The sequence below is a fragment of the Vigna umbellata genome, chromosome 9 (assembly GCF_029865625.1).
Source record: "Vigna umbellata cultivar VRB3 chromosome 9, Vumbellata_1.0, whole genome shotgun sequence".
Lineage (NCBI taxonomy): Eukaryota > Viridiplantae > Streptophyta > Magnoliopsida > Fabales > Fabaceae > Vigna > Vigna umbellata.
This window is the reverse complement of record NC_142173.1, coordinates 5,094,464-5,118,674: the sequence shown is the minus strand read 5'-3', so window position 1 is coordinate 5,118,674 and position 24,211 is coordinate 5,094,464. Positions and strand designations below refer to the sequence as shown.

The following is a 24,211-nucleotide window of genomic DNA, read 5'->3' as shown; positions in this document are numbered from 1 at the left end:
GCATTTACTTATCACACAATCACAGTTAATAGCAAACCATCATAACAAACCAGGTTTCCAATAGAGTACATCAAACCCTAAACTAAAACAAAAAATAAATAAGTTTAGAAAACTTAAACCCCAAAAGCATAAGCATATGATAGCATTCATCCGTAAATGCTATCTCAGCTCCTCATCAATCTGAGCTGTCCTCTGTATCTTCCTCTTCTTGGATCTTCTAGTCTTGATTCTTTTTGCCCGATGAGGAGGCCATCCATGCATCAAACATAATTCACAAAACCAAAAGATACATTGTTAAGCATTAGTAAACCACAATGAAGAAATCAGCCCCTTCAATGATGCTTTCTCCCAACCCCAAACTTAGATGGAAAACTAGTGAGCAAGTGAGTGGAAGGGAGATTTTCTAAAAAGGGATGAGGGAAAAGTTGTAGAGAACCATTGAAAAGGTATGTAGGAGTGTGTGTGCAGAGAAGAGTCTGAAAAGAGAAACCAAAACGCAACTTAGGGTATAAAAATACCTTAATGGGCTCGGGTCCCGCTAAGGGGCAACCAAAGCCAATCTGCGATAGTACCGCTCAACGGTTGTTTTACCGCTCAGCGGCACTTTCGTGAAGTGCTCTTCTCCTTCTTTTCTTAACCTAAGTGCTTCCTAAACATGCCCCTCACTGGTTCCCTGCAATTCAATGTTTAGATGGTTCCCTGCAATTCAATGTTTAGAATACTTATGCAAACCCTATTATACAACTAAAATGAAACAAACAAAAACAATCAATCAACTGGGTTGCCTCCCAGGTAGCGCTTGTTTAACGTCACGAGCCTGACCCAAAGTCCACCAACACCCATCAGTAGGTGTTTAAAATCTCACCAACACCCATCAGTAGGTGTTAAAAACTTACCAACACCCGTCAGTAGGTGTTACACACTTAGCATCCTTCAGTAGATGCTATATCCAACTGGCATCCTTCAGTAGATGCTATGTTCAGCAATATAATGTTCAACAGATTTAAAGATTACAAACCAAAGTAAAATTTAAAAGTTCTAAAATCACTGGGTTGCCTCCCAGCAAGCGCTCTTTTAACGTCATTAGCTTGACCCAGTAAAGCTCAAGTTCCTTCTTTATAGTTGATGTTGTCATTCCACCAACTCCTCAGCTGTTTCCTATGAACTGTTTTGGTCCTTCTAGAATGTGGAGACTCCATCTCTATCATCTCCTTCTCTTTAAAGCCCTTCACAACCCACAACTTGTTCTTGATTCTTACAGGTGTGCCAAGTTGGAGTCTTCTTTTCTCCCAGTCACCAGGAATTTCTCCTCCTCTTCCAATCTTTTCTTCCTTGTGTACCTGAAACAACAAACAATGGTTACCTGCAACCTTGAGATTTTCATCTTTACGGCTAGTCATGGGTGCATCTTGAAATGCAGCTTTATAACTAGCTTCTTCCTCCTGTGTTTGCGTCTCATCTTTAAAGACCTCTATAACCACTCTCTCCTCCTTGTCCTGGAGCATCACTATACCTTCATTTACATCAATGATAGCTCTGGCCGTTTTCATAAACGGTCTTCCAAGTATGATAGGTATCTTCTCTGTCTCCATCTTCATCACCACAAAGTCTGCCAAGAACTGAAGTTTGCCAACACAAACTATAATGTCCTCTGCAATCCCACATGGCTCCTTTGAAGGTCCATCGGTCATTACTAGATTAACCTTTACAGGTTTCACATTAACATTGCCGATTTGCTCCAGTAAAGAGTAAGGTATCAAGTTAACACTTGAACCTAAATCAAGAAGAGCTTTCTTCACCCTTTTCTTCCCTATGGTACAAGGGATAGAAAAACTGCCTGGGTCTGTTGCTTTAGGAGGGAATGACTCTTTTTTAACAGTTATACACTCCTTTGCTTCATCATCTCTACGTCTTTTCTTTGTAGAGATGTTTTCATCAGATTTTGTGTAAACTGTGATTTGCTGTAGAATCTGCTCCCAAGGTGCATCATTATCCACCATTCTGAATAATTCTGTGAAGTCCAGTTGTTTCCCTTGATGGATTGGAAAAGGAAAAGTACTTTTGCTCTCTATTTCTCTTATCTCTTCTGTATCTAACTCAACTTTCTCATCATCAACACTCTCTACCACCTTGCACTCTTCTCTGGGGTTAACCTCAGTATTAGCCCCAAATTTTCTATTTGGCCTTTCTTCCACCTATTTGGTGATCTACCCCATCTGAGTCTCCAAATTTTTTATAGCAGCTTCAGTGCTCTTTTGGGTAGACTCAGTCTTCTGTATGAAATTGTTGAGAGTTTCCTCCATCCTCATGGACCTTTCATTAAGCATAAATAACTGTTGCCATAAGGTGGGTTGTTGCTGCTTATTATATTGACCAGCTTGCCCAGTTTGCCCTTGACCAATACTTGGGTGAGGTTTCCACCCCTGATTGTAGCTTCCTTGACGGTACTGATTGGTCATGTAGTTTACATCCTCTACGGCTTCAACTGGAAAGGCACATTGACCATTGATATGGTCGCCTCCACACAATTCGCACAATTGGGTTTGTACCTGTGCAGCAGTTTTCAACTCTTTGGGTAATTGTGCAAGAGTTTTAGTCAGAGTCTCCAGCTGTTGAGTTAGAATTTTATTTTGAGCTAGCAGGGCATCATGTGTCTGTAATTGGAGAACTCCTTTTTGCATAGGAGCTCCTCTCTCACTGTGTAGCTCATTATCACTAGTAGCCATGTTTTCTATAATCTCTGTTGCTTCCTCTGGAGTTTTCCATTTAATATTGCCTCCTGCTGAGGCGTCCAGCATCATCTTGGTTTGTGAACCAAGCCCTCCAAGGAAAGTTAAGACTACTTCCTGATCTTCAAAGCCATGCGTGGGTGTTTTTCTTAGCAAGCTTTTGTATCTGTCCCATGCATGCCCCAGTGATTCTTCCATACCCTGCTTAAATGAAGAAATCTCTTGCTTGCCTTTTGTCACCTTAGATTGTGGGAAGTACTTGTTTAAAAATTTTGTGACCACTGCTTCCCACTCTGTGAAACTTTCTTCTGGGAAAGAATTCAACCAAAGCTTAGCATTGCCTCCCAATGAGAAAGGAAACAAGCTAAGTTTGATAGCTTCGTCTGGCACCCCATTAATTTTGACTGTGTTGCAAATCTCATTGAAGGTAGTGAGGTGCTCATATGGGCTTTCATGAGATAACCCATTAAATTGGTTGCTTTTCACCAGTTGAATCAGTGCTGGTTTGACCTCCATATTAGCTGCATTGACTCTAGGTCTAGCTATACTGTTAAAGTGCTGAGGTCCAGCTATATTGGTGTAGTCAGCAAGAGTTCTTCTAACATTGTTGTTCTCCATATTTTCTGTGCTATGAACAGAACCTTGTGGTGATGATTGTAAGAGAGTTTCTGGAGGAGGGAAAAGTTCTCTAGATGTTCGGATTCTTCTCCTCCGTCTACTCTCGTCTAGACCTTCAAGCAGAGGTTCTGTTGTTTTCTTGCTCCTTGTTCTAATTGCTTCCTGCATGCACAAGAAAACAAAACCCTAGAAAAGATTTGTTAGCACAAAAAGATATAGGAGAAGATATAGATTCAGAAGATAAAAGATTCAGAGGATAAGATAAAATAATATAAAATAAAATAAAATAAAATAAAATCTAATCTAATCAAATCAAATCAAATAAAATAAAATCTAATCTAATCAAATCAAATAAAATCTAATCTAATCAAATAAAATAAAATAAAATAAAATCTAATCTAATCAAATCAAATAAAATCTAATCTAATCAAATAAAATAAAATAAAATAAAATCAAATAAAATAAGATAAAATAAAATAAAATCAAATCAAATAAAATAAAATCAAATAAAATAAAACAAAATCAAATAAAAACCGAAAAAATAAAAACAGAAAATAAAAACAGAAATTCAAAATTAAAGTCAAAGATAATCAATAATCACACAAATTAACCAGTTAAACCAGAGTCCCCGACAACGGCGCCAAAAACTTGATGGACAAATTTATGATCACCAAAATATGATGTCACAAACTTGTTGAACAATCGGCAAGTATGACCGAATCGTTTCAAGTAATAAACTCGGTAAGACCAAATATCGTTCTCCCAAAGGACTCACGGCCTAGTTTAGTTATGTGATTTGTTGATTAGCTAAGACTTAATAACAAAATAATTGGAGTTTAATATGCAAGACAGAAAATAAACATGTATGCATGAGTTTTGATCAATGGCAAAAGCAAAAGACAAGCACTTTCAATGAAATATATATATATATATATATATATATATATATATATATATATATATATATATATATATATGAATATGTTGTTGGGGGTCAATTTCATCTTATCCACTCTCATATATTTTAGGAATTCAACATTCAAGTCATCATTGTTAATGCCACTCTCTAAATTACCTTTCAAGAAGGCTTCTCCCTAATTACGAGTTCATACGATTCCTAGCATTCCTAATAATTAGTTTTTTGCACAGGAGCTTAAGGCAACCAATATATTATTGGGAGAAATTCCCCGGATCTAGACTTCCCCGTACGTTCCCGTATCGACAAAATCAATAATCATGCATTGAATGAGTTAAACAAAGCAAGCATTGAGCAAAGAGGAAAAACCCTAACTAATGATGAAAGAAAGCATAGGTCTTAGATTAAGATGTAAACACAAATTCCATATATGAGAGCTTCAAAAGATTACATTGATTCCCTAACAAACATACAAGGTTTAGTTCACCATATTCATGGTGAAACTAGATGAACAATAATGGAAGAGATAGAAAAACCCGAGAAAGAGAAGAGGAGAGCTGTCACCATCTCCCAATCTACCCCCAAGGGGAGGAAGAGAGAGTGTTTGCTTTGTTTCTGCCAAAGATACCAAACCCTAAGACATCTAGGTCTTTAAATAGGACATAAAAATAATAGAAAACGGGTCCAGGCCCAAACAGATCATAAAATCGCATAAAACTGGCCCAAAACTCGTCTAGTTGACTTTTTTCGTATTCTGGTTGACTGGTTAACTTTTTGGTTGACTGGTTGACTTTTCTGGTTGACTGGTTGACTTTTCTGGTTTCTGGTTGACTTTTCTGATTCCATCTCTCTCCTTCTTTACTTCTTTCACTAAATTCACCTTAAAACCAGCACAAAAACACTGAAATCAACCATAAACCTGTCCAGCTCTCTTATTTCTGAAAATATGGATAAAAGCATGATTTCAAACTAGTTTCTAAGTGTAAAGGTTGCTTTTTATGTCAATTTTAAGCATTAAAATAACAGTTTTTCAACTATTATCACATACTTGATTTCCATCTAACATTGCTACCTGATACGCTGTCGTTGAAGCTATCAAATTAATACTACTTTTCAAGGCAACTTCAGTATTGCCAAGTAGTATTCAAGAAAGTAGACAGGGTTGAAGTAACCCTGAGTCGTCTCCCAACGAACACGGAATTGCTTTTGAATATCTGTGACTCTTACGAATGCTATGCAATGCTTATGAATGAAAGTAATGGTTGAAGAGTGTTTAAAGAATAAATAAGAAACTTAAAAACAGTTACGATGAAATAGGCTAATTCCACTACTTTTCCAAGATAGATTCATCATCGGTTATTCACGGATAATTGTTCAATTGATTATTGTTTAAGTTTCAAATTAATTAAAGTACATTCTTAATTAATTTGAGGGCGATAATGCATTTAACCAAAGTAAATTCTCAATCAAATGCAAAACCTTTCTAGATTATTCACAATAAATTCAACCAAAGTACATTCTCAATTAAATTCTATTATGTTTAATCATGTCTATTCTTAAATCTCCTAACCAAATTAAAAGTTAATCAATCAAAGTAAATTCTCAATTGATTATAGTTGAAATTATTACTAATCAATCAAAGAACATTCTCAATTGATAATAAAAACCATTTAATCATATGAAAGTTCCTCAATTAAATCAAAGTAGATTCTCAATTTAAACCTAGAAACCCTAAAACTCATATAATCAATATGCATGTAGATTCAAACACATTATGATGCAAAAATCTTTGCTCTTAACAAGATAGATAGATGAAAGACATCGAGAGAACAACTTAAATCAATAATCAAAGTAAACAATTGCATTAATCGAACGTAACCTCAGAATCCGTCATGGAATTACAGCAGAATAGCCCTAGATGCTTAGCTCTCCATGAATGGAGTTGAATACAAGATGAAAGAAAAGTGAGAGGAGTATGAGAGAATGAATCAATGAAGTGAAGTCCCCTGGGTCTCTTTAAATAGGCTTGATTGGGCTTGGACTCTGAATATTCAGTTGATAGAATCTTTTATCTTATATCTTCCAAATAACTAAAAGATTTAAATAATTATAACATTATTTGGAAGATATTTTCTGTTGATATTCCCAATTTAAATTAATTCAACAACTGAATTTTATTTTTTTTATCTTTTCTGACTTTCTAAAATTACACAAATGTCCCGAAATTTTCTCTATCTGCACTTTAGCCCCAACTGAATTTCTGAAATTGCAAGAAAACCCCTCAGTTGACCACCCTTGACCAGATTCAAACAACATTGACCAGTTTTGACCAGAGAGGCGTGCCCAATGAGAGCTCGCCACGTGGCATTCCCCTTTCTCCCAAATTGGGGTTCAGATTTGGGCAAAGGCTTGCCCCTGCGTCGCACTGTTGGAGAAGAAGCTCTTCTCCTCTTCGGTGCTCGATGGTGATGAAGATGAACTCATGAGGGGGTGCGTCGCGATTCTTGATCTGAGTTTCTTTGCAGGTTCTGGTGCGGTGATGGGTAGATAATGGCTTGGTGGTGTCGATGTGGTGCGCGACGGAGGATGACGGCGATTGGATTTTTTGGGTTTTTTGGATTTGCAGGTCTGAGATGATGATTGGCCGTGGAAGAAGGTCGTGCGACGGCGACGGTGTGCGTTGAAGCGTTGTGGCGCGATTTTGGAGAAGCAGTACGCGGCGTGGTTGCGGAAGATCGCGAGTGAAGATCCGAGATGAAGGTGCGATGTAATGGTCGTTCTTACGACAGCTTTGGGTGGCGACTTGCGGTTTTGATGATGGCGTGCCAGCGGATGAAGAAGATGAACGGTGGTGATGGTCGATGGTGGCTGTCCGGCGAGAAAGGAGGGAGAAGAAGTTGGTGTCGCGACGGCCATGGATGTCGCGCTTTGGTTTCGAGAAGGGAGAAGATGAACGGAGGTCACGACGTGGTGGTGACGGTGGCACGACAGTGGCGTTGGGCTTGCAGCGGCGGCACGGCAGTGGCTGTCCGGTGACGGCGAGACTGAGGCGGTGTTGTGTGGCGGAAGTGGTGGTCCGGCGAAAAAGGATGGTACGGCGGAAGCGGAACGGCGGCTGACGGCATTGGCGGCTAGGGTTTCTGTGGAGAAGGTGGAAGATGATGCCCATGGGTTAGGGCTGACGTGGCGGAACATGGTTGGCTAGATCTGTGTGGGGAGGATTTGGACACGTGGCATGATCTGGTGGAGTCTAGCTTAGGAGGGGTATGGGTAGGAAAATTAAGGAGGTGTATTTAGAATAGGGTTACTGTTTGGCTTAGTATTGGGCCTGTTTAAGAGAAGAGGGGTGTATGTAAGGAAATTGGGAGGTGCAAGGGTAAAAGTTGCCTGTTTGGCCCATCTGTACATTATTTTTCAAATAAAATCTGATTTTTGGGCCTTGAATTGCCATTTGGACCAATAAAACTTATATTCTCAACTGCACAAATAAACATTAGAACATCCAAGAATAATTTATGCGCTAAAACTTACTTTTTACGTCTCTTTATTTCCCAAACCCAACAATTCCAATCATCACAAATTCACTTAAAATAAACCATTTAAACACAATTATCCCATCAAAATTTTAATTTTCAAACATAAATGTGGCCATAAATATGCACTCATCACTACCACATAATTATCACTACCACATAATTTCCACTCCCAAGTACTTCCTACCAGTCCAATTTACAACAATTAAGTTCATCAAACTCACTACACAGGCAATCAATCACAGTTTCATCATTCACACTTTTCATCAGTTTCATAGTTCAGCACTTACCACCCAATATTCCTAAAACTTAACATGCAATTCAAAATAGCATACCAATCAAACTTCACCACACATACAAATCATATAATTAATTCAAAGAAACATAACTAGCTCCCCTTACCTTGGAGTTGAACAATACAACTCACTGGAATGCCCTAACAGTACCTCACACAGCAAGGACCCGACCAAACCCTACAAACCACCACATTGATGGTAGAAAACAACTCTCAGAGCTAAAATGGAGTGGAAAATTGAAGAAAATGAAAGCACAAGTCACATGCCACTATAGAGATTGCATGTGTTAGTTTAAGGACATAGAAGAGGTTGCATGGAGGGACTTACCAGCTTAGAACCCGAAATGAATCGGTTAGTTTTGAAGCTCTCTACGTTGCGGACGTTTGAGCACCACCTAAATAGAAATCTACTGGTTCAGTAAAAAGAGATTGAAGAGAGAAGGAGGAGATGTTGTAGAGAGAAGGCAGAGAAAAGAGGAAGAACTTGGTTCTAGAGAGAGAATGGACTCAGAATAATAAACGAGATTTGTTTCCAAAAGTCTATTTCTATAAAAATTTATCTGGTTATATTAATCTAATACTCCCCTCTTTTAAATCCATTTTTCCAGGTTCTTACATTCTTCCACACATAAAAAATTTTCGACCTCGAAAATTAGATTTACCAGAGAACAAGTGAGGATAGGACTCCCTCATGACTCCCTCTAACTCCCAAGTACAGTCACCAGTCCTACTATCCCATACAACTTTGACTAGACTAATGGTTTTGCCTCTAAGTTGCTTATTCTGGCTCTCAACAATCTTGATAGGTTGCACCTCCACAGATAGATCTTCTCTAACCTGAACATTCTCAGCTTCTAGCACATGAGACAGATCAGGCACATTAGAAAACGCTACGTCCCTTTTAGAACCTTCATTGCTGGATTTTAATTACGTGTTTTTTTAGTACAAGTATATAATAGAAAGACTTAACCAAGCCACTAGTCTTGGATCTTTCCATAGAAAATATGAATCCAAAACTACAAGAAAAATTGTTATTTATGACCAAAATTTGTATGTAAAGTTAAAAATTTGTAGATAAAATAGTATTATTTACATAAAACAAAAATCCATAAATAAAATAGTAATAGGTAATATTACATACAAAATTATCCATAAATATTTACCTTCAAATTTATTAGTATATATATATATATATATATATATATATATATATATATATATATATATATATATATATATATATATATATATATATATATATATGTAATTATATACGAAAAAATTATTTGTTTATCAACTTTATTAATATATAATTTCTAACAGTTTGGCCTTCTAATTTATATTTTATTATAATTTTTTGATATAAGCTTGACAAAATTAATATAGATGCAAAAACATATGTCATATAGTCACACATTAATATTCCAATAATTCAATCTATTCAAATGACAAAGCATGAAATTTTAAATCACAAAAAACTTGTAAAACTCCACTAGTGCAGAAAGGGCTTTAGACGTCTGTTCTTTTGGCTTTTTGATGTCCGACCTGCACCCGACGTCTTTGTGGATGACGTTAGTCAGACGTCTGTTGTGTCAAGCCGGACGTCTATATAGACATCTGTTTTGACACGAACGGACGTCTATATAGACGTCTGTTCTGGCATAACCAGACGTCTATATAGACGTCTAGTTGTGCTAGAACAGACGTCTATATGGCTGAACGGGTTGTTTAGGGTTCGGTTTGTGCATTGCTAGACGTCTATAGACGTCCGTTTGTGCACTAACCGTCATCTACTAGGCGTTTTTTTTTTAAAATGAATTTATTTTTGCATTAAAAACATACCTGAAAAGCAGAAAATTGTCCCAGAACAATATATAGTATAGTATATTTGCGTTTCATATAAAGAAAGTTCTACTTAATGTACAAAATAATCCAATACCAAAACTATCAATATATAAACTTATAGGCTTAATACCTCTTTTGGTCCCTCGAAAGGGCACAAATGTTCAATTGCGTCCTACGTTTTTTAAAAAGTTCAATGTGGTTCCAACTTGTGAAAAAAGTGTGCAATTAAATCCTTTCTGGTAACGGCGTTAATTTTTTAACGGACAAGCTAACAGGGTGTACTGGAGATTGCAACGTGTCTGGGGAAGGTTAATACGTGGCTGTGTGAGGTTAATACGTGGCTATATTATTACAGATAACGTGGCAGTGGTGAATAAATCAGAGATTAGGGTTTGGGTTGTAGAGAAATTACGATTTGGGATTTATCATTGTGGAGGAAGTGTCTTGAAATAAGGGTGTTGTTGAAGCTAAAATTTGCATAGTGTATTAACATTTACGGTTTGCGTATTATCATTGTGGCAAGGGTGTTGTTTTTTCTTTTCTGTCATTTCCCCAGTGGGGCAGGTAGAAATTATGGTTGCTTCAATCTGGTAAGTGATTCTGATAACTGATAAAGTTTAGGTTTTTAGAAGAGGGGGTGTTGAATATGTGGAACCACGAAATGTCCCTGTATCTTTGGTGTAGTATTTGTAAGAATTGAGATTTACGATTTGGTTTAATTATTGTTGAGTGAGTAAATGTCCAAAACTAGAAGTTCCATTTTTTACTCTCTCTACATTACCTCCAATGTGTGGTTGAGGTATTTTTGGGGAGCGACAACAGTGATAACATATACAACAACTACATTTCATAAAATTATCAAACATAAATCCTAACCTGATTTGCGGTTTTCAATTCGCTCTGCAGAGTTCAGCTTCAAGAACACCCTTATTTCAAGACACTTCCTTCACAATGATAAATCCCAAATCGTAATTCTCTCTGCAACCCAAACCCTAAGCTCTGATTTATTCACCACTGCCAAGTTATCTGTAATAATATAGCCACGTATTAACCTCACACAGTCACGTATTAACCTTCCCCAGACACGTTGCAATCTTCAGTACACCCTGTTAGCTGGCCCATTAAAAAATTAACGCCGTTACCAAAAAGGATTTAATTGCACACTTTTTTCACAAGTTGGGACCACATTGAACTTTTTAAAAAACGTAGGACGCAATTGAACATTTGCCCCCTTTCGAGGGACCAAAAGAGGTATTAAGCCAAACTTATAAAACTAAAATTAATCAATGTTCAACAACAAATAAAACTGTTCCTAACTCCATCTTTGCAGAAGATAAGTTGTCTACTCCTGCCTTATTTGCCTAATCGTTTCCTCTGGTATAGGAGATGTACTCTTGAAGCGCTGCAAAATTGAAGAAAGATTCATTATGGTTTCATATATGTTTAAAGCTGAATTTGATTTGTAATGTCTTCAAGGTATGCATCATTACCTCATTCCAGTCATCTGTAATGGCAGCTCGAATGATGGTCTTAATCCAACACATGACATAGAAGCCATATTCCCATGAATCCTGCTACTGGTTACACTAAAATGATGCACTAAATCGTCAATAATTTAGATCATTCAATAACATACAAAATGAATTATAACTATAAATGACAATCAACCTTTGGATATAAAATTTGAACTAGTTGACCTCGAGATTTACCAATAACTCTGTACAGATTAAAAACACAAAGTAAAATTATCATAACTATATTTATCATAAAAGTTTAAGGTGAACATCAAATTCAAATTCATTTTTGGAGAAACACTTACCCTTGAAGCATGGTCCTCAAGTCATTTCTCATCTTCTTGTGCAACGAACAAAACCATATAATTTTACATTGTTTGGGAATGATGACCATCAGCTGCCAGTGCGACCTATCACGAAGGACGAATAGTTATTTAACTAAGTAATTAAGGAAACTTTAATAATGAACTTTTACATATAACAACACCTACCCATCAATGTATGGCACAAGTTATACGTCTCTTTTTAACTCATCCATCCATGTTTGCAAATAATGTTATCTGTTTTGAAGTGTGTTACCAGAAGGTTGAATGGTCTGAGGTTTAACAAATCTATACATGGAAGACCGACCTTGGTCTACAACGATTGTGTCCATGTACCTAAATGATCAAAGTTAAGTTGTTAGAAAGTATAGGAATCAAACAAAAAGACACATGGAAGACAAAATTAAATATCTTACATGCACCACAGTTGAATGATGGAAATATTCAACATCCTGTCTCCCTCAATCACCTCCAATGCATCAGGCAATGTGATATATACTGGCACATGGGGGGGCAGACCAAATACTCTCAAATCCCAATATAGTTCTAATGGTGCTCTCTTCAACCTGGGTAATCTTGTCGTTATCTTTGATAGAGGATCATCCTCTGCTTCAGCGATGTCATCATCTTCATGTATGACTTTGTCATGAATCGGCTGCTTCTAAGGACGTGTGAACTGAAGATAACAATTTCATCAAAGAGTTATCAAAAAATATTTTTAAACTTAACATAGAAATACTAATAACAAAGACATTATACCTGTGGAGTAGCGATGTGTGACATGATCAATGCTCGAGGCCAGGCTATAAATGAGCCTAGGGCCTCCCCAACAAAATTAATTTCAGGAGTGGGTACAGGCACCTGAGCCTGGGGATCCCGAATCTCGTCAATCGTCACACGCACGTGGTGGGGTAATATGGGAACACCATGAATAGTGACCCCTCCCTCAAGCACTCGTCCGACAGCCACAATGTGTGGGGGATCCCCATCAACCAACAGCTCATATTGACCGTTGCACTGAGTAGGTTCAACAGCAGAGCATGATCCTCTAGTGCTGACACGAGGTGGTGTGGGAGTTTCACCGGGCCCCGTGTTGCCCTGCGTCATGGAATGCAGCTTCTGTTCAAGCACTCTTTGTATTTCTTTTTGTTCTTGTAGCTGCTCCATGAATCGTTGCTCTATTGATCTCATGCTTTGGTTGAGTCTTTCCTCCCACTAAAGATCCATCTGCCTTAGTGCCTCCTGACTCATTGATTGAGTGGTTTTTTGTGTGGGGCCAAAGTAGTCACGAAGACCAATCGTCCGAGGAACTCCACATACACGTCCTGGGTGCTCGGGTCTTCCGATGGCCGTTGTTAGAATGTCGTCCCTACCTTGGCCAACAAATGTTCCCTGAGTCTGCTGCTCAACCAACTCATCCTGCACATACAAAAACGATAATACTTAGAAGACATGCTGTGCTAGATACACAATCAAACAATGTTTAGAATTTGAACTTACAATTCTTTGTGAGATCAAGGCTGCTGAGGAAGATGTCATGTTCCCATCAGATTTAGTCCGAGCAGCCTTCCACAGCTCGTACCTAGCAGGTGCAGGTGCTAGGTCCGGCGACTCAAGTCCCAAGGCATCCGCTCTAGACTTTCTAAGTTTTTTTTTCCAGTTTTGCATAACCACCTCATGATAACAAGTGTGGTGCATCGTTTAGCCGTTGTCTTTCTTGGGCGGCTAACCTTTTACCCTGTGAAACCATGTACATAAATAAGTGTAAAATCATAAGAACTCAATGAAAGGTTTTAAGTTGTTAAGAAACAGACCTTCCATTCCTCAGTCTCTCTAGATGCACGAAACTGTATCCAGTCGTCCTCTGTAAAGGTATACTACTGACATGGATTTTGATCTTGTTTGTCTCCAAAGACATATAGTCGTGTCAGCCTTGTCTTGAAATCCCTCCATCTTATCGCTATATGCGATAACACTTTCTTTCTAATTTGTATCGTGTTTGGAATATCATAATGTTGCTGTTTAAAACAAAACACATGTTATTGATTTAAAAAGATGAAAGAAATAAGTATATCAACAGTGTTGTAAGTAAACATACCTGAATATCTTGCCATAAGAGGTTCTTGTCGACATTTGGGACGTCATCCCAAGTTGCATGAAGGATAGAGACATGGCTTTTTGCTAACTTACCCAGATAACTCCTAAACCTATCAGCATTTGGCTCTGATGCCTGACCGGATCTGGGGTCAATATCAACATGTCTCCTCTGCCCATCAATGCGTCCGGTTGTCACATCTGCCAATCGTGTGACGCCTCGACCACGTTTGGTCTGTCCCGATCCTGAGTCTGAGGCCGACATACCTGAAAAATTATACAAGGTTAGTAATAATTCAATTTTGATGAACATAAATATAAAGTCAATAATTAACTATCTGATGGACGAGGCTCCAAGGAGAGGTCGATTGAAGCTGCGCGAACACGAACCGGACCTCCTCAAAGCTTCTCCGATGAAGAAAATACGCAGCGGAATGTAGATGAAGCTCTAGATTGAGAGCTGACTCGAAGGAAACCGAGAGAATCGAAATAGATTGCAGAAAACCCTAAAATCATGAACGAACTCTAGAAAAGAGGGAAAACTCAAATTGGACACGAAGAAACCCTAAAATGGTGATGAGACTCAATATAAACCGATTAATCGGTTCAAATGACTCGGATGATCGGTGAAAAGTGAAGAGCGAAGGGATTAAGGTGTTTGAACGGTGGAAAATGGTGGAAGGAAGTGGAAACCCTAGAAGAAGATGTGGTAGTGTGATGAACGAAGATAAAATACCTTCAAAGATGCGTATGGAGTGCGGATCTATGGTTGGCGACAATGGAGCTCTCGAGAACGAGAAGGAGACTCTCTGAAATGTGGAGGGATGCGTAATGGATGCACGAGGGAAGAAATGAGAGGCGCGGTTGTGATGTTAAAGAGAATTGAAGATGTGGCTGCTGACGTGTGCTGAAGGAGGATGTGGCGCTGATGTGCGCGCACAATGGCCGGTGATGCGTCAGCGTGGAAATGAGAGAGTAAGTACCGTGGATTTCTGGAAAATGGAAGTGAGAGAGTGTGCTTGGAAGGTGGCTAGAGGGAGTCTTTGGTCTCTCTAGCATATGACTTTCAAGAGAGAATAGTTTCTATTTCAGAAAGCCTAATTCTCATTAATCTGAAAAGTGAATGATACAGTGATGGAGACGGGTATTTATAGTAACCCATGCTCCTTACAAGCTAACCTATAAAAGATAAAAATACTAAACAAGGACTACGTCGGGCAGGATTACATCATACCCTCCCTCTTAAAAAAAGATTTGTCCTCAAATCTGGCATCGCCTTATGAAGAAGCTCCACGTAGTCTTGGGAGCAGAGCCATGAAGTGGCCTTATTACTTTAGATCTATTTTTCTTCCTCCTGGATCAAACACGAATCTGCAATACACATCAAATATATCTTCAGTTAATATCAATCCACGAAAGAATTTTTCTTTAAAGACAAGAGAATAAGAACTTCTAATACTTTGATATGTAATCTTTGAAAATTTTAGAAGTCCAAATTCAATTTTGTCTTGAGTTAATTGTTTTCTTAAAGATAACAATAACTCAAGATTTGAATTGTCATATTTTGAAAATGTTTTTATAGAATATATAATGACAATTGGTTTGAAAGAGAAGTCAATATTTGAAGAATAAACCATGATTGGAAAAGAAGTAAAGATTTGGAAACCTTCCCTTTTATGTTCCATAGTCTTGGAAAGAATAGAATTTGTCATCAGCAACAATTTCTCCTTCTCTTCTCTCTTTCTTGCCTTTCTCTCTTTTCTTCTTTTCTCTCTTTTTCTCTTCTTTCTTCTTCTTTTCTCTTCTCTTCTTCTCTTCTTCTCTCTTCTTCTCTTCTTAATTCCTCTCTTCTTCTCTCTTCTCTTTTCTCGTTTTCTTTTCTCTCTCTCTTCTCTTCTTCTTTCCTTTCTTCCTCTTCCTTTCTCTCAATCTCTCTTTCTCTTTTCTTATTCTTGAGCTCTTTAAGTCTTGCCCCAAATTCTAATTCTCTACGAAGAAACCCGTGATCATTTAAACGCTCAAGAAATAATTTTCCATCATCAATGCAATCCCTAATTAGTTCTAGGTTTCTTTTAATGCTTGAAGACACAAACTTTCTTCTCATGCAAGCTTTTAAATCATGCCAATTATGTATGGAGGACTTTCTACCTTTCCTAACATGATATTGTCTTTCATCCCACCACTCACTTGCATGCTCTTCTAACTTAGAGAGATATATGCTAAGGATATAATATTCACTCTCTCCATAAAACCAAGGATTTATTTTATCAATTTCTTTTTCCCAAGCTAGGTATGTTAATGCACCTATGTCTTTACCAAAGGATGGAAGATTCCTAGCTTGTTTAAACATTTCATCAACATTATCTAACCTAGAAGAACTATATGAACTATAAGAAGACATCTTTGTTTTTAAGAGTTTTCTTAATTTAAAGGGTTAAAAACTTTCACTTAGACAAGTCCCAAGTAAGAGAGGTGAGCTAAAAAGCTGCTTAAGTACCAAGTCTTGCCTTGCCAGAAATGTCTTAGAGTTTAATCTCTTTTAGCCTAATCACCCCTAAACGTGAACACAATTCAAAAATTCAAATAATCAAGAAAGTTGCCTAGAGTTTGAAAGAGCACCAAAAACTCTTCCAAAAACTTGGACTTTAATGGCCTTTTACAATGCAGAATAAACCCAATAAAAAAGCTAACACTAGCCTATTACAAACCAGATTACACAAAAACAAATTCAAAGAAAACAAGCTATGCTACTAGTCTTGTTCTTGAACATTCTGGGTACGGTTCACTGCTGCAGGTCTTCACTTTATCAAAATATGGCCTTCAACTAGCTCTCTCAGCCTAATCAGGAAGTTGCCTCGTTCACTCCTACAAACACTATTGATAACTTGGATCAGTGTTCAGTCAAACAGATTGCATGAGACAACAATATGCATTATAAAAGAAGCTTTCCTTTCTTTTGGCTGAACAAGCTTTCCAAGCTTTCCCTTGAGATTCTACTGTTGCTCAATTAAACTCCAGATAACTCCATTTATTCTCTGGCCTTCACCGTGTGCAAGTGTTGTGTTACTTCTAAATGCCTTTTAGGAAAGACTCCTATCCCACGTACTGCTGCAGTTTATCTATACACCAAGATCCCAGAGAAACAAAAGAATCAGTATTTATAACAGCACAGTTCAAATTGGATTATTATCAACACAGAAAACAAATCCCAGCCCTAATCTAAACTTTCTCCCTGCATTGGTGTTTTTGAACCCTTAAGGGATCATTGCAGCTTCCAAACAACAATTACAACATCCAATTTATTAGTCTGAATTGACTCAAAGAAATAGTTTGCCTACGTTAAATCTGCTAAGCCAACAATAACACTAGACCAGCACTATCACTTAATGTATGGATGTCCAAATTTGCTAAACCAAATTCAATTTTCAGGAACAGTTAAACCATATGATATCCAACCATAATATTCAATCAAATATGGTTAACTATTTCTAATCAGGCACAAATCTAACACGAAACTACACAACAGAACGAAGAAACTCCCTATTCAGCTTGGTGTAGTTTATGCAGGTAGCAAAGCTCCTTTTGCTCCACTGTAGGTATTCTTGTGTTAGACTTCCCACACGTACAAACTGCTTTTTAACAATGTTAATCAGAACAAAAACTGCACAACTAAATGGTCAGGACATGGCAAGTTCAGAAGTTATTTCAGCACTTAGAACAAAAAACACCTCTTAACAAGAAATTTGGTTCTTAGATGCAAATGTATGGAGTTCAATCCTTAGTCCAACTGATTAAACAACCATCCCAAGCTAATCAAATCAATGGAGAAAGATTAACATGATGCAATGCAGAAATTGGCAGTTAAAACAGTGTTGATGCATAAATGAAGAAGCTCAAAACTAATTCAGAGCAGCATTTGCAATTCCTGATGCATCTACCAAGTTCCCATAGGTCTTATCAAATCAAAATCAACATTCACATTCAAACAAATAATATACCAATGATTCCAGTAAACAATTTACAATCTAAAATGAATGCAAGAGCAGATTAAAATGAGTACAATCACAACTGCTCTAGTTTGATCACTCAAACTCCTTTTCCTGCACAATGAACAATCAGCAACACAGTTAGATGAACAATGAAATTCTCTATTTCAAATTGCCAAGGAATTAGGCCAAGTCAGCCTTACAAAACTCACAACACTCAGGCTTCTCTTTTGAAATTTAAAACACATAAATGAAAAGGTTTGGAAAGGAGATTCTCCCTTGGCAGTTCAAGGCTTGAGAGTCTTTCAGACCACTACCACCTAAGATGCTACCAAGCACACAAACCCTCTTTCAACTTCCAGAAACCAGAGTGTAACAACTTCTCAAACAGGCAAAGGCTAGGCAAGGCAAAGTGATATGCAGAACAGAACAAGACAGCCACAAAACAATGACAGCATAACAAATCTATTGCTTAAGACAACTCTAGATCAGATGAACAAAGCAATTAAAGCTCAAATTAAGAACAGCAGATCAGAATGCACATATGAATTAGACAAAACTAAGACAACCAACAATTGACAAACAAGAAACAAAGCTTTTGATCAAAGTAAGCACAACAAATAGAACCTAAGGAATAAAACTAGAACAGATTTTAAAAACAATAAAAAGGACTTAAGTTGAACCAGTTATGATTGAAGAAAGTTATATCTGATTTGATTTTGGCAGAGATAGTTTACTGAAACAGTGAACAATATTGTGAATTGCATCAGCTCTCTTTGCTTTTTTTTTCACAATTTGATAGCCAAATCTGAGTTGGATAACACTTTAGAACTTGCTATTTTCAGTCACAGTTCACAACAGATCACCTAATCAGTTTTGCAACTTAATCAGATTTTTGCCAAAGGAAAGTGAACATGGTTCAACTCAAAGAAAAAAAAATCCAAAGGAAAACAAGAGGTTAATCACTCTCAGCCACAGTTATAGTTTCAGATACCACTGGTTTAGGCTTCCTTGAGTGACCAAAAATTTATTCTCAATTGCAGAATTGATAGCAAAGTGAAGACAGTGAATGCACACCATGGATCACAAACTCAGAAGTTCAAACTAAGTTCAATCACTGTTGTAAACAATTTTAATGCAATTCTGCAGATTCATATACCTCAATAGATACCAATAAAACAAAGACAATACTGGAAAAAAATTTGAATCAGAACTTGGCAAAGAATTTGAAACCAAGTATCAATGACTCACAGACTCTTCAAAGCAAATTCCAATTTCGGTGTAATTGGTGAAAAATAGTGTTGATGTTAGTCAATTGCACCCGAGCTCACAATTGAAATTCATCACTCATTTGGTGTGCAATGACATTCACATTCAAACACATTTCAGATCATGAATCGCACAATTAGCCCATGAGACATCAACCAATGTTGCCATAGAAATCTGTCATCGAACTCATTCAATTGAATGTCACGGCTCTTGATGATTGACAAGATTCAACCAAGGCAGATATCAAATCAAATTATGAATTGGAAATTTGAAAGGTTAAACTCAGATTAAAAATGACAAAATAAAACAAAGCACAAGACTAAAACATGACAGAAATGGATTTAGAAATTAAAAACTCAAATAAAGTGAAATCACCGAATAAAATGAAAATAAAACTCAAAGTAATGACTCAAACACAGAACGACACAAACATGTACAGAACAAGTCAACTTGGAAACATAAACACAGGAACTTCACTGAATCAAGATGCACGATACACTAATAGAGAAGATACGCAACAACTCTAATCAGAATAACAAATCAAGACAATAGAGAGATGTAATGAACAACGCATAAGTTAAGGAAACTCATAATAGCGAAACAACACAAGACATTAAAGGAATCATAAAACAACACAGAAAATGAACAAAATTAAACACGACTCAGAATCAAATGAACGAAACATGACTCAGACAAGACCGAATCAAGAAAACAAAACTCAAACAACGAAGGAAACAAAAACACGATACTTACCTTTGACGCGTGGACGACCAAAGCTCTGATACCACTTGATGGACGAGGCTCCAAGGAGAGGTCGATTGAAGCTGCGCGAACACGAACCGGACCTCCTCGAAGCTTCTCCGACGAAGAAAATACGCAGCAGAATGTAGATGAAGCTCTAGATTGAGAGCTGACTCGAAGGAAACCGAGAGAATCGAAATAGATTGCAGAAAACCCTAAAATCATGAACGAACTCTAGAAAAGAGGGAAAACTCAAATTGGACACGAAGAAACCCTAAAATGGTGATGAGACTCAATATAAACCGATTAATCGGTTCAAATGACTCGGATGATCGGTGAAAAGTGAAGATCGAAGGGATTAAGGTGTTTGAACGGTGGAAAATGGTGGAAGGAAGTGGAAACCCTAGAAGATGTGGTAGTGTGATGAACGAAGATAAAATACCTTCGAAGATGCGTATGGAGTGCGGATCTATGGTTGGCGACAATGGAGCTCTCGAGAACCAGAAGGAGACTCTCTGAAATATGGAGGGATGCGTAATGGATGCACGAGGGAAGAAATGAGAGGCGCGGTTGTGATGTTAAAGAGAATTGAAGATGTGGCTGCTTACGCGTGCTGAAGGAGGATGTGGTGTTGATGTGCGCGCACAATGGCCGGTGATGCGTCAGCGTGGAAATGAGAGAGTAAGCACCATGGATTTTTGGAAAATGGAAGTGAGAGAGTGTGCTTAGAAGGTGGCTAGAAGGAGTCTTTGGTCTCTCTAGCATATGACTTTCAAGAGAGAATAATTTCTATTTCAGTAAGCCTAATTCTCATTAATCTCAAAAGTGAATGATACAGTGATGGAGACGGGTATTTATAGTAACCCATGCTCCTTACAAGCTAACCTATAAAAGATAAAAATACTAAACAATGGACTACGTCGGGCAGGATTACATCACTATCACAACCTATTAAGATATTGTTTTCTCCCAAATCCCTTCATTGTGATCACTACGAATTGCTTGGATGACATCGGCAACGTCATCAACTTGGTCTTCAATGGGTCTAGATGCAACAGATGTTGTCTCAAGTATATCAAGAGAATCGTCATCATCATGTCCATGCATGTTTTTCCCTTCTAAAACCACTGACAATTTTTTATTCGCTGGATCATTTACGTAAAATATTTGTCTTGCTTGACTAGCCATGATAAATGGTTCATCAATGTAATTCATCTTGTTCAAGTCTACCAATGTGAAACCAAAGTCATCTGTCATGACACCAGAATTTATATCAACCCATTTACACTTGAAAACCGGGACTCTAAAAGTGACATAATCAACTTCCCATATTTCTTGTATTATTCCAAAATAACTCATGGATGCTGTGATTGGATTTTTGTCTTTAGAATTAGCAAAGTGGACAGCCTCAGCTTGTAGTGTGACGCCACTATTTTGAACTCTACTTTTGTCATCTTCTACCTTTGTCTGAAAAGAAATATTGTTTATATAGTACCCACCATTTGTAATGACATCTACGTTCGGTCCACGAGATAACCTCAATAAAATTTCAAAAACATCTAGAGTCGGATAAATCTTTTTCTTAAACCATTGTAAGAAAGTTTTGACATGTTCACTAAGATGCCATTTTTCACTCATTCTTGGGTTTGCTGCCTTTATTTCATTAACGTGGTTAGAAATGTAAGGAATCACATCAACAGTGTTGTTTAAGATGTACAAATGAGCTTGGTCAACTTCTTTTCTGCTAACCTTTGAATTCTCACACCTCGAACACCCTTACCTTCACATTTTCCTTCATGTCTGCTCTTGGGAAGACCCACTGGTTCACAAGATGGCATATAACTTGAACAAAATTCAATGGCTTCCTCTGCAACGTATCGCTCTATGATTGAAGCTTCTGGTCTATACTGATTCTTGACATATCCCTTTTAGATCTTAAGGTATCTTTCAACTGGGTACATCCACCTTAAGAAGACCGGCCCACATATTCAAATTTCTCTGACTAGATGAACAATCAAATGTACCATGATATCAAAAAAAGAAGGTGGAAAATACATCCAATTGACACAGTAGTCTTATTCCTGCATTTTCCAATTCATCTAAACCTCGAGGGTCAACAACTTTCTTGCAAATGGCATTAAAGAAAAAACTCAGGCGTGTCAGAATACCCCTAACAGAATGAGGTAATATGCCTCAAATAACAACAGGTAACAATTGTTGCATCAATACATGACAATCGTGGGACTTTAAACCAACTAACTTTAACTCTTGCATAGAAACAAGGTTACTAATATTTGAATAATAACCTTGTGGAACCTTCACACTTCTTAAACAGTTACAAAAACTCTGTTTTTCTTTTTTAGAAAGTGTGACAGGCTGGGGGCAGATAGGTGCGTCTTCCTGTTATTTGTGGATGTAACTCGGATCGGATTCCCATGTCAGCCAAATCTTGTCGTGCTTTTATTCCGTCTTTGCTCTTCCCTTTGACGTTTAATAAAGTTCCGATGACACTATCACAAACATTTTTTTCAACATGCATCACATCAATACAATGTCTAACATCAAGGTGACACCAATATGGAAGCGTAAAAAGTATTGATCGTTTCTTCCAAATGTTTTTTGCAAGGGTACTTTTATGATGTTTTCAAAACACAATGTCAATGTTTTTGACTTCGTTGTACACCTCTTCATCATTCTGGGGACTGCACACAACCTCATCCTTAGCACTTCCATTAAATGCTTTTTTCAATCTACGATAAGGGTGATTACGAGGAAGGAATTTTTGATGTCTTGTATATACCGTCTTCTGTCCATGCTTCAATTGAAGGTAACTAGTGTTTTCTTCACATATGAGACATGCAAAATGACCTTTAACACTATAACCGCTCAAGTTTCCATACGCTGGGAAATCATTTATAGTGCAAAACAACATTGCATGCAAACGGAACTATTCCTGAACATGTGAATCAAACACGTCCGCCCCTTCTTCCCACAACAATTTCAAATCATCAATTAAAGGTTTTAAGTAAACATCAATGTCATTTCCAGGTTGTCTAGGACCCGATATCATCATGGACAACATCACATATTTTCTCTTCATGCACAACATAGGAGAAAGATTGTAAATCATCAACATAACTGGCCATGAACTGTGTTTGCTACTTAAGTTTCCAAACGGATTCATACCATCAGTTGCAAGTGCAAGTCTTAAGTTTCTTGCATCTGCACCAAACTCCGGAAATTTTTCATCAATATTTTTCCATTGGGGTGAATCAGTAGGGTGTCGAATAAGATTATCGCACTTTCTTTCGTCAAAGTGCCATTTAAGGTTCTTTGCATCTTCTTTAACAGAAAACATACGTTTGAACCTAGGTATTATAGGCAAATACCACATCACCTTAGCAGGTGCACCATCATTACCTTCATCGGCACTGTTTCTGTCATATTTCTTTTTAAAACGGGATAAACCACATGTTGGACAATACTTTAGCGAAGCAAACTCCTTTGTGTACAAAACATAATCATTAGGACAAGCATGTATCTTTTGATATTCAAGACCCATTGGACATAAAAAAATTTTGCCTCGTAATTACGAATAGGCAGAGTATTATTTTCTGGAAGCATCTCCTTCAACAACTCCAACAACTCGGTGAAACTTTTATCGGTCCATCCATTCCTTGCTTTTAAACTAAACAACTTTAAAGTTGCAGACAAACGTGTAAAGTTCGAGCATCCGGGGAACAACATTTGCTCTGAATCATTTATAAGAGAATCATACAAATTAGCTCTTCCAAAATTATCTTCACCAACATCACGTATCATGTCCTCTAAATGTTCACTCATCCATTCTTCCACATAATTCGTTCCTCGTGACGTGGTAGGCTGGTCCAATACTTCTCCACGCCAAGTCCAAACGCTATAAGTCCTCATGATGCCGAACATGAATAGATGGTCACGCACATTGCCTAAGTCTTGCCGTATTTGATTAAGACAACGCACACAAGGACAAAAATATGTCCCGTTCACAGACTTAGCATTTTGTTCAACGTATTGCAAGAACTCCGAAACACCCTTATCATATTCTTCACTGATGCGATGTTCATTCATCTAGCTTCGATCCATTCTATGTTCGTGAAATCATCAGTTTAAGTTTTTAACTCTCACAAGGTTAGGCCCTACCCATTCAAAAAAATTAATTTTCATAATTTGCTAAGACACGTGCATTGAAGTCTACATCATAAATTTGATAAAATTTCAGCAGCATTTCGCATTGGCCTCCGAAATACATGAAACGAGAGTAGTCAACGATGACCACAATCAAATATGCATTCGGAGAACAACACAAATA

General features: G+C 37.5%; 1 pseudogene; it reads right to left on the bottom strand.

Annotated features, from left to right (window-relative positions):
* Positions 1–12,185: 12,185 nt before the first annotated feature.
* Positions 12,186–23,985, bottom strand: LOC148192383 (uncharacterized; annotated as a pseudogene).
* Between the last annotated feature and the right edge of the window lie 226 nt (positions 23,986–24,211).